The following is a 12,600-nucleotide window of genomic DNA, read 5'->3' on the forward strand; positions in this document are numbered from 1 at the left end:
ACCTGCAACATTTTGCCCAGCCCGAAAAGCCTCCCGCTTCTCTGGAGCAGAACCTCAGCTGCTCATGAAGGCAGTCTCTTGGGAACATTCCACTTTGGGCGGAGAGACAAATGGGCAGAGTTGAATCACAAACAAAACCATTGGGAAGGGACCATTTTCGTGTACGTATGAATCAACATCTTCGAGATTGGTCGTCAGGGTTGCGAATGGAAACCCGCCTGCCAGGTAGCCACCATGCTTTAACCGCAAGACCTTTCTGCCCGCCCCGCCCGGCCGCGCCGCGCCGCAACGCCCCGCCCGAGTTGCGCGCGGAACCAGAAGACACACAAAAAGTCATTCAGGGATGCATGTTTGTGAGTTTTGCGACAAACTACTGACTGGTGAGATCATTTTTCTCCTCTTTTACGTTTGATTGAGTTTGCTTTCTTTTGCACTACACTTTGGGTCCGGCGCTTTGGCGGACGGACCGGGTTACCTCGGCATCGTTGCCCCTCGCATCATGCACTTATTACGGTCCGTCTCACAAGCCGGGTCGGGAGGGCCCGCCGTCGCCGCCGCCGGATCCGAAGGCGGGTCAGCGGCGCCGGCCGGCCGGCGCTACCTCATGGACCTCCGTCGGTGTCCGATCGCGGAAGGCCGGCACGCTTTTCGGCCTTTCGGGACGGGCGCCAAGCTCGGCTGCTATCCGCACGAGGAGCTCCCGCTCCTATGCTAATGTCTTAGCGGGGCTAACCGCTAGCTACAGTAGATAGCCTGGCCTTAGCCAGGATACTTTGCTCTCCTCCTTTTTCCTTTTTCTCTTCTAATCAAGCTCAACTCATGGAGTTGCTCTCCCGTCCAATTTCAAGTTTTAAAGGCAGTTTACTACTATTACAATGTGCATTTATATGGGGTGGGCTTCATATGCAGTGGGGGCGGGGCGGGGCGGGGCGGGGGGTTAGCTGATAGTCAGATTTAATATATTATAAATTATTACGACTGATAAAAGCCAATTGTTTCTTTTCTGCTGGTTGTGAACTCAGGGTGTAACTGAGACGTGGTTCGCGGTCCAATGAGACTACTTAGCAAAAACAGCTAGCGGTGCAGCCACCGAGCTCACCTGACACACACACACACACACACACACTGCAGCGCAACTCCCCTAAATGGAACAAAAAAGCAAAAAGAAACACGACACTCCCAACTCTCCTATTCCACGTCATAGCACTTTGGGACGTGAAAGACACCAGGTTGTGCTTGGAGCCTCGCTATTCTGGGGCGGGCGGGCGGGCAGGCAGGCGGGCGAGGGCGGGCGGGCGAGGGCGGCGCTGACCTAGCTTTAGCGCAGCCAGGTCCCACTTGGCTCCCTCCCGCTGGAGGTGCTTGGCTCAAGTGTTTTTTCCCCAGCTCTGACAGCGCTAACTGGATGGATGGATGGAAGAAAGAAAGAAAGAAAGAAAGAAAGAAAGAAAGAAAGAAAGAAAGAAAGAAAGAAAGAAAAGGAAAAAAACGCTCTTGTTCGTAGCAGCCCCGGTGGGACCTGAGGAAACTTTGATATGGACATTTTGGTGTGCACCATTGGGCGCCTCCAAGACGCGGCACAAACGGGCACACACTCAATGCGTATTGTGGCCGCAGCGTCACTCCCGTCTGGAGCTCCCTTGCTTTCTTTTTTTGCTCAACGTTCTGAGCAACTTCTCTTCAATGTACGTTTTGCTCTAAAACGGCACGCACCGCTTTGACGATTGAGGCTTCTTTACGCCTAGCCTAGCCTAGCAGTTCCTTACAATCACTCGCGTCTGGATTGGCAGCAAAAAGACGTCCCGCATGAAATGCGTCCACACTTTGAACAATGCCGAGCATTTTGAGTGTCTAAAACGAGGTTTTGGTTTTAGCGTGTAGCATGAATTTGTGTTTGAAAAAAACAGAATTGGCACTTACTTCAAAGGAGCAGCACTTATCACTTTGTCCAAAAGGCTCTTTTGCAGTGCGACCACAAAAACACTCCAGTGTCTAAAGGCGAGCGTACAAAATGTACAACGAGCATTTCAAATGACGTAACGGAGCAATGCATGCTTACGTTCAACAATTGGCTCTGGAAGCAAAATCGAAAAAGGTTTGTCGGCAAGCAAAGGCCCAGGAGGAACATGTTTGTTTTCGGGGCACCTATAAATCGCAAAATCCTGCTCGCTCAAATCTTTCCGGAGCAAAGTTAACAATCGTGAGCACGGTTTGAAGTTTTTCAAAGAAAAGAAAAACAAAGTGAACATAGTGAAATTGACACTGTTCTTCCTCAATGCGACCTGCCCCCCCCCCCACAAAAGGCCGAAGCGGTGCGTGCCCTTTCTTTGAATGTTTGGACTGTCTACGCTCACAACGGCGCCGCCCTCGCACGATCGGAACAATGTCTTTGACTGGCTCTCACCTTGAATGTAGAAGAGAACGGTAGCCTTCAGTACTGTAATCGTCTCAGGATGCAGCCCAGCCGGCGGCACGGGGGCAGCAATATTATGTCAGTCGGGAAAAACAAAACAAAAAAAAAGCGGCGAGCGCACACACATAACTACCTGCAGCAGATGTTTAGAGAATATCTGGAAAGAATATGATGTACGGACGGACCACAAGTTATACCTCAATCTCACTCAAAGGACTTCTTTGCCGTGCCTCGTATCCTAGCGACGGGAAACCGCCGCGAGCACACTTTCTTTTCTTTTTTTTCTCCAAGTCGCCTCCCCCTTGCTGAGGGCCAGGTGTCAAGTCTCTGACTGACCAATATTTGCCACCCTACCTCATATTTCTGTCTTCACACACACACACACACAGTCACAAGACAACCTTTCGAGAAGTGGTGGCGCGGATCCTAGTGGGATGGACGCCGAAAAAAACCTTTTTGGGTGGTCAGGTTTCATCCTCCGGGGTGAGGAAAAGCCATTCGACCGAGGAACCGGAGACACCGGGGGGGCGCGAGGCGGGAATATATGTCACTTTTATGTTGTTTGTGCTTGGCTCCACCATCTTGTTGTTTGGATGTTTTTGTCTCCGAGACTGCCAGAAAAACAACAACAACTGCGCTAAGCTCACAGATGCTGCCGCCATTTTGTCCACACCCGTTGTGGTGGTTTCCTCTTGCGGTTGTCGTGGATACCTCAGGTCTGACCACTTTATCCAAGCAGCTGATTGTACAATACGCACACACACAGTCAACACATGACAAATCAGGAGTATTAGTGCCGCTACTTGACGTCTTTGTAGGCCTTTTTAAAAGCGCCTACCTGTCAGTGTTGCTGTTTTCCTTCTTGTTGAGGACAAAAAAAAAAAAAGTCCTTTAATCCAACGTCAGGTTTGCTGTCGTATTCCTTTGAGCAAACACTCGTCAGGTAGCCAGCCATATGCTGGCTGAGTGGGCGGCTGGATTCCTTGCCAGAAGCGGACGGACGGACGGACGGACGCACGCCTTTGTTTGCTCGCTTTGTCGGCAATGTCAAAAACATCAAAAGGTTGTGTAGTGAAAGGCCAAACCATGTCATTAAAGTCAACTAGCTTAATGCTAGCATATCATGTGAAATGCCATAGATGTGCTAGTGAGGATTAGCGTCGGGATCGTCTCGGTGCTGCCTGGCATGTTGGAAGTTGAGCGACTCTCAATGGAGACTTGCCTGTGGAAAGCTCAGAGTAGCGCTTGAATCAAATCAACGTCGAAACACAAAATATTGCAGAAACACTCCAATGTCGCTTGCTCATGACTTTGGCCGCTTGCTCGTTTGCTGTAGAGTTAGCCTCCCCCCCTTCAGCTCAGAGGAGTTCTTTGGCGACACACACCATGGCGCCAAAGCACTAGTTGTCCATCAAACATGGGATTTCGGGCTCTCGCGGCGTAATGAACAAGCTGAGAAATGGAATTCAAGAGGCTTAGATGAAGGCCGGCCGATGTTTTGGTCTTTTCGCCTGCCGCCTTTCAGGCCGTCTTAATAACTAACAATCAGCACGCGGCTAATAGAGCCTCTCGGACGCTGGGGAAAATGTCAAAGCCATCGAGCCGACTAAATGCGCAGCTTCAAAGGCCAACTTTTCTCTTGTTCAGAAGCATTTGCGTGCTTACGGACGTTGGCCAAGGCTGGAAATCGGGGACAGGCTTGAGGCTTGAGGTCCTCCGTCGTTCAAAGAAGGCTCTCTGAGTGCATGGCCACAGCAACACCATCGTCCACCGGGAGGCGCCTCCTGGCGGTGGCTCGCCAACCGTCCGCCGACCCTTGTGTTCTTCTCACGGGGGCTTTGTTGATTGACAGCGCTGACCGAGGGACAAAGCGCCCGCTCAACCGTCCGTCCGTCCGTTCAGCATTTGGCTAGCTGGCGGTGGGCCGTCTTTTCTGCGTTGAAGCGCCTTCTCCCTCCCCATTTTTGTTGTTTTCCAGCCCAAACCTCTTTGAGTGCTTTAGGAGGCGCCACGATTGTACACATCCGCTTCACCTCAGTGGCACACCAATTCCCAAATGTTAGGAAAGCTGCTCCCCCAAGACCAAAAATGGACGTTTTGGAATGTCTCAGCAAGGGTTTTTGTTGTTGGTGTTGTTTTATGTGCAAAAAAAAGAACGTATAGGAAGAAAAACACTGAATACCTCAGAAAATAGTGGCGGGCAGGAGAATCTCACCTCACCTGACCTCACCTCATTTGACGTCACGCTCTTTAGCTTGTGTTGAAACCTTTGACTCAAGTTGTGAACGGAGCCAATTGGTAAAGTGATTGCTTCCTTTCTCGCTTCACTCCAGCCGTGCGTCCGAATGTCCGTCGGTGGCGCGACAAAGATGCCGTTTCAAGATTGGGACTCTTTGCGGGCCACTTTGGAGAGCAGAAAAGATGCTTTTGTCTGCCTTTGCCATCCACGCGTTGGTCCATTTGCTCTTCTTCTCTCACTGGCGTCTTTGTTGGCACCGATCTTTGAGTTGTTTTTTTTCCCCTTAGCGTTCCTTCTGGCTTGCAGTATACCTCTTGATCCGCGTCAAGTGAATGTAAACACATTGAACCTCACGCACGCACGCACGCACGCACGTCAACCTTGTACATAGAAAACATGTCGAAGAATAAAGTTGAATCTTGAAGCGGGAGAGGGCGGTGCCTTTTCCGGTGACCATTCAGGGAAAACGTTAGTTCCGCGCAGTCCGTTGACGTGTCCAGTCGCTAGCTAGCTTCTCCTTTAGCGAAGCCAACGGGGGAGGGGGGGGCGACACAAAAGCGGGCGCCGCTGAGGAACGCACGCTTGCTTGTACATAAAAATGCTTTACCTACCCTCGGAGCCTGTTTACCCCTCAGGCTGAGCGAGCGTACGCGCTTTCATTTTCTCCACTGATATTTTTGCATGCTGGTGTAGATAGCAAACGCCGCCCCCTTCAGGCCTTTTTGTCGGACCCAAACGTCGGCGATATCGAACGTCGGCGGAAACAATCCCCTCGCCGTTGAGCCCCCCCTCCCGAGTTCTTGCAATCATTTTTGTTTTTTTCCCGGTCGTGTATGTGACATTTGCGCGCGTGCGAGACTTAAATTGATTTTCCTGACTTTCAATCAATGGTTTTTAGCGTAACTCCACAGATGTGTCGGGATGGGGGGGGGAAGGCCTCAGGGACCCTCAGACGCTTTGTTCAGGTATATGAAGTAGAAAAAAAAAAGTCAAGGTCGTCTTTTTACAATTTTCTAAAAATGATCCTTTCTCTGAATTTTGACCGTCAGGCTCTTTTCAGGTGGTACATTTTGGATCCATTCCAGAGGGAGCCCCTGCCTGGAAATTCTTGTTCAATCAGAATGAGGTCAGATTAGCGCAGCTGCAGGGTTGGGCTTCTTCTTGTTGATCCTGCTAATTAACAGTCAAACAAAATAGTTGGCAAACTCATGAAGCAGCCAGTGGCCGATTTTGCCCTTTGATTTGCATTTTGCTTGGATTTTGCCAAACGGCTCAGTTCTTATTCGCTTCAGGGACAACAAAGTCAGACCTCGGAAAATGTTGCCATGGTGATTGCAAATGTGATTCCGTTTTACAAAAAAAAAAAAAAAAAAATTCAATACCTCATGTTCGAACATACAATTTCCCCAAGGTTTCAAGCGACTCCCAGCCTTCGCAAGCAGCTTGCGACGTTTGTGTTTTTGGAGTTTTTCTTTTTGATTCTGGTCTTGTGGCGTTGCAGTCTACTTACAGATCATCCCGTTGATGATTTTTTCGTTTTTCTTTTCTCTGAATCTTACATTCTCTGGGTTTACAGTGTGGTTTGGCCATTTCACACTAATAGCTTTGCTAAGTGAGCTCACAAAATGGCAACGACGCGGCAGCTCGGTCACGTCTTCTTGACTTCGTCAACGCCATGTTTCGGTGTCGGAAACGAGATCGTTGGAATTCAGAATGTCGATAGAGTTTGGCTAACTCAATTCATTTGTTTTGTACCCAGCGGTCAAACGATCTGGACTGCTTCCGAAAGTCCCTCTGCACTTATCGTTTGCATCATGTCGCTAAAATTTCATAAGCGCTAGAACCTTTGTTTTTTATTTTATTTTGTTCTGCGTGTGGTTTTCTTGGTTTTGTTTTTCTGTGATCTTTTTTTCGGAACATTCTGAATGTGCCCCTGGAAGGAAGCTTGCTGAGCGCACTGCGTCACGGTCACGCGTTAGCTTGCTTTGGATGGACAAGCAACTTTTTGTTTTTGTTTTTTCTCCATTCTGCCTGTGTTGATTTTTGCATTGTGACAAGTTGCCATTTTGATACGCAGAAAATTGGAAGATTAGCTCATTCAGCTGACTGTTATTTGTCCAGAACATTGACAACAACACTTTGAACTCCTTCCGACATTCTGGAAAGTGTCCTAGCACTGTCTGCGTTTTGGTTCTTTTTTCCAATTCTGGCAGCCTGACGCTGTTTTGTTTCTTCTTCTCTCTCTTCTTCTTCTTGTCGTCTCGTCGTTTCGGGTTCGAAGATGTATAGAAATACCTCATTCCTTCCGCCCAGGGGGCGCTGTGCCCCTGCTCAGGACACCCAAGCATCCCTTCCACACTTTACCTCACACACGCACGCACACACACTCACACAAAGGTTCACACCCCCTCCAAAAAAAAAAAAAAACTCAAAAAGGACCTTTCCTTTCTTTTGATGCTGTTTACAGTTTGACGGGGGGAAAAAAAGTCACATTTTAAAAAATGTTTTCTCAAGTAGTTTTATTTATGTACAATAAAGTTTTTAGTTTGTTTTGTACCTTGTTTGTGACTCATAGGCTTCTCTTCTGAGTGCACGTGAGCACTTAAAGTCACTGTCCATTAGTACTGATTTCTGATTGGTTGGTTGATTTCTGACTGACTGACTGACTGACTGACTGACTGATTGATTGATTGATTGATTGATTGATTGATTGATTGATTGATTGATTGACTGCACTGTTTTACTTTTCTTGTTTTGTTTGTATGCCAAAATCTGATTGGACGACAATAAAACGTCTCATCGTGTCTGTGATTTTCTATTTAATGGTCTTTATTTTGGAGACAAAGAAACAAAAACAAGAAAGCAGCATTTGATCTTTTTTGTTTCCCTTCTTTTCTCCGCTGATTAGATCTGTCTTTGTGCATGTGTAAAAATTTATGATTCTTCTTATGTTACTTTTCTCTTCAAATTTGCTAAGAAAAAGACAAAGCAGAAGGAAAAGAAAGCAACGTTTCACATTTCAGCTGTGATGTCGTGTAAAAGGTCGTATTCACTGGATGCTAGAACCTTCTTTCCAAAACCACTATTCTTCTAATAAATGTGGTTGTCAAAATAATGTGTCCAACTTTATTGTCACAAATTCATTTGCTCAAGTCGTTTGTGGCTCACGGGACACCAACTCATATAACAACGTAAAACACACACACACACACACATATATATATATATATATATATATATATATATACATACATACATACATATTGTCATATAAAGCAGTTAACCAAATGTCTGATTTTTATGTTTTGATTGGCGAATATAAATACAAGGGTTAGGGTTAGTGATTCGTTCTTTTTTCAGTTCATATGACTTCAACCAGTAGGTGTCGGTAATGCACATTGAAGCCGGTGTCACCACGCCGTAAATCAAAACGAAGAAGAAAATGACGTAACTTCCCGCTCACGAACGAGTCGTGAATTGCATTTCCCGTTCACCAACGAACGAATCTGTGAGTGAACGAATGAGTGAGTGAGTGATTCGCATTTCCAGTTCATCGCGCGAACGGACCAGTGAGGGAACGAATCGTGACTTTCCCGTTCGCGAACGAGTTCATGGGTCAACTGCCTTCCTTCCTTCCTTCCTTCCTTCCCGTGCGTGCATCAACGGATCAGTCAGTGAACGGTGTAAGCCAGAATGTCGAATACCATTTGCCAAGGAAAGAAAGAACAGAAAGGATAACAATATATCTACTGCAATTTCACATTAGATTGCTGGTTTTAAATGTACTATTATTATTATTATTTTAATAAACATTAAAACCAGTTAAAACTTGTCTGGTGTTTTATTCCTTGTTTTCAATTTTTGGGGCATGAAAACCAAAATCTGACATTTGGTTAACTGCTTTATATGACAATATGTATATGTGTTTTACGTTGTGTAATATGTGTTGGTGTCCCCCCAAATAAAGAGCAAGTAGTCAAATACACATTCTTGACACGTACAAAAAATGCATAAAGTTATTAGGTACACCTGAAAAACCTAATGGAGTGTCCGTGTGACGTCACAGATCAACCAGCCAATCGGGGGGTGGGGGTGAGGGCGGGTGTGGCACTTTTCACTTTCAGTTCAGCTTTGGCCATGATTTTTCCCTAATGAACTGGCCTGTTATTAGGTACACTTGAAAATGGCGGCGTACCTAATGGAGTGTCCGTGTGATGTCACGGATCAAACAGCCAATCAGAAAGTGGGGGTGAGGGCGGGTGTGGCACTTTTCACTTTCACTTAAGCTTTGGCCATGATTTTTCCCTAATGAACTGGCCTGTTATTAGGTACACCTAAAAATGGCGGTGTACCTAATGGAGTGTCCGTGTGATTCCTTCGTTAAGCGCACCTGCGTGAAAAGTTTTAGCTCCTGCGGAACGTGAAAATGACCAAAATCTTTTCACGCAGGTGTGTTTAACAAGGGTAACTTGGAAAACATATTGGAACGCGGCCCCAAGGACTAGAGCTTGACACCTGTGACCTTTGACCATGATATTTCCCTAATAAAGTGGCCTGTTATTAGGTACACTTGAAAATGGCGGCGTACCTAATGGAGTGTCCGTGTCATTCCCTCGTTAAGCGCACCTGCGTGAAAAGTTTTAGCTCCTGCGGAACGTGAAAGGAGCTAAAACTTTTCACGCAGGTGCGCTTAACGAGGTAATCACATGGACACTCCATTAGGTACACCGCCATTTTCAAGTGTACCTAATAACAGGCCACTTTATTATCTTGGAAAACATGTTGGAATGCGGTCCCGAGGACTAGAGCTTGACACCTGTGGCCTTTGACCATGATATTTCCCTAATAAAGTGGCCTGTTATTAGGTACACTTGAAAATGGCGGTGTACCTAATGGAGTGTCCGAGTGATTCCCTCGTTAAGCGCACCTGCGTGAAAAGTTTTAGCTCCTGCGGAACGTGAAAGGAGCTAAAACTTTTCACGCAGGTGCGCTTAACGAGGGTCACTTGGAAAACATGTTGGAACGCGGCCCCGAGGACTAGAGCTTGACACCTGTGGCCTTTGACCATGATATTTCCCTAATAAAGTGGCCTGTTATTAGGTACACTTGAAAATGGCGGTGTACCTAATGGAGTGTCCGTGTCATTCCCTCGTTAAGCGCACCTGCGTGAAAAGTTTTAGCTCCTGCGGAACGTGAAAGGAGCTAAAACTTTTCACGCAGGTGCGCTTAACGAGGGTAACTTTGAAAACATATTGGAACGCGGCCCCGAGGACTAGAGCTTGACACCTGTGGCCTTTGACCATGATATTTCCCTAATAAAGTGGCCTGTTATTAGGTACACTTGAAAATGGCGGCGTACCTAATGGAGTGTCCGTGTCATTCCCTCGTTAAGCGCACCTGCGTGAAAAGTTTTAGCTCCTGCGGAACGTGAAAGGAGCTAAAACTTTTCACGCAGGTGCGCTTAACGAGGGTAACTTTGAAAACATATTGGAACGCGGCCCCGAGGACTAGAGCTGGACACCTGTGGCCTTTGACCATGATATTTCCCTAATAAAGTGGCCTGTTATTAGGTACACTTGAAAATGGCGGCGTACCTAATGGAGTGTCCGTGTCATTCCCTCGTTAAGCGCACCTGCGTGAAAAGTTTTAGCTCCTGCGGAACGTGAAAGGAGCTAAAACTTTTCACGCAGGTGCGCTTAACGAGGGTAACTTTGAAAACATATTGGAACGCGGCCCCGAGGACTAGAGCTGGACACCTGTGGCCTTTGACCATGATATTTCCCTAATAAAGTGGCCTGTTATTAGGTACACTTGAAAATGGCGGTGTACCTAATGGAGTGTCCGTGTCATTCCCTCGTTAAGCGCACCTGCGTGAAAAGTTTTAGCTCCTGCGGAACGTGAAAGGAGCTAAAACTTTTCACGCAGGTGCGCTTAACGAGGGTCACTTGGAAAACATATTGGAACGCGGCCCCTTGAGGACTGGAGGTCGACACCCCTGGATGAACTGAAAAATGCCATTTATTGCCTGTTATTAGGTACACTTGAAATCGGCGGTGTACCTAATAGAGTGTCCGAGTGACGTCACAGCGCAAACAGCCAATCAGGAGGTGGGGGTGAGGGCGGGTGTGGCACTTTCACTGAAAGCTTTTTCCCTATTGGCCTGTGATGCACATCACTAGTACAAAACAGTAAATATGACCACAGCTTGTCATATCGAAACAGCTGACTGGTTAGTGACATGGGCTCTTACTGGGTAAGTTCTTGGTTCGATCCCAGGTGCGAGACAATGCTTACATGTGCTTTTATTGTGCAATTAACCCTTTATTTGTCTTTTTTTTTTTTTTTACCTCGTGTAGTGTACTTATTGAAGTGTCCATGAGGTGTACTTACACATGTTGTCATGCTAAGCAGTTAACCAAATGTCTGATTTTTATGTTTTAATTGGCGAATATAAAAACAAGGAATAAAACACCAGACAAGTTTTAACATAAATGTTTATTAAAATAATAATAAAAGTAAATTTCAAACCAGCAATCCAATGTGAAATTGCAGTAGATATATTGGATAATAATATTCAGGCGTATATATGCATCCACGTTATTTGAAGTGTTCTAAAATCAAGATGACCCAAAGAGAAGCATCATCTCCCCGTTGTTGCATAACGGGGCATCCCTTCATGCAATAAAGTTAGCCGTTAGCTTGGAGAAAACGTGCATAAAAGAAGTGGTGTTTCAGTGAGTGGTTCTTTCTTCTGGCTTCCAGAGTTGACGCCAGGAGGGAGACGACGCAACACGTTCACTGACTGATCCGTTGATGCACGCACGGGAAGGAAAGCAGTTGACCCATTGACTCGTTCGCGAACGGGAAAGTCACGATTCGTTCCTTCACTGATCTGTTCACGCGATGAACTAGAAATGCAAATCACATACTCGTTGACTCACAGCTCCGTTCAGTAGGTGAACGGGAAATGCAATTCACGACTCGTTGGTGAACGGGAAGTGACGTCATTTTCTTCTTCGTTTTGATTTACAGCGCGGTGGCACCGGCTTCAATCACTTTAGGAAGTGATTCGTTCACTCTCGTTCACTGAAAACAAAATCGTTCTTTTGAACGAATCGTTCACTCACGAGCCAACACTAACAGCAACACACACATAAAGTGAGTATGTGCCGATGCCACAACATGAAATGTCAAGATTCCCCGATTTGCCACGCATGCACGATTAGCAAGTGGGTGGCCAGGCCTTGCGCTAGCTAGCTAACTGACCTGTGGTTCGGCGATCCTGTTTACAATGCGCTCGGTATTTAATGTTGGACAATTTCTCACGGCACACGGAAACACTGCTCTATAAAGTCAAACAATCAAATGGTTTTGTGACATTTTTTTGAATAATGCACAAAAAAAATGAATTAAAAAAAAATCTCATTTCCGTCATGAATTGACAGCAAAATTGTAAACAAATTGTGTGTGTGTTGACAATGCACGCACAATGACCTTTCGCATACACGCACATGCGTGTACACGCACACACGGCTCCACACACGCTGCGTGAATGTCAGCGCTCGGCCCTCCCACGGCGCCCCCCCCCCCCCCCCCCAGTAGGCACCCCACCCGGGCCCAATAATTAATGGACGCACACAGCGCCTCGGCTCAATTAACACTCACCCACTGTGACTGACACGTGCACAAAAACACCAAGAACGAGGGTTAGGGTTTTCTTTAACAAAAGTTCAAATCATCAGGTGAAAAAAAGGCCCGTTTTTCTTTTTGTTACTGTGATGAAAGGCTTTTTTTGATTGATAGGGCTAGAGTTAGGGCCAGGGGGCCAGGGTTAGGGCCAGGGGGCTGGGGCTAGGTTTAGGGTTACAGCCAGGGGGCTAGGGTTACGGCCAGGGGGCTAGGGTTACGGCAATCAAAGGCAATGTAACACAATACAACAGGGGGGGGA

The sequence above is a fragment of the Syngnathus acus genome, chromosome 1, assembly GCF_901709675.1.
Source record: "Syngnathus acus chromosome 1, fSynAcu1.2, whole genome shotgun sequence".
NCBI lineage: Eukaryota > Metazoa > Chordata > Actinopteri > Syngnathiformes > Syngnathidae > Syngnathus > Syngnathus acus.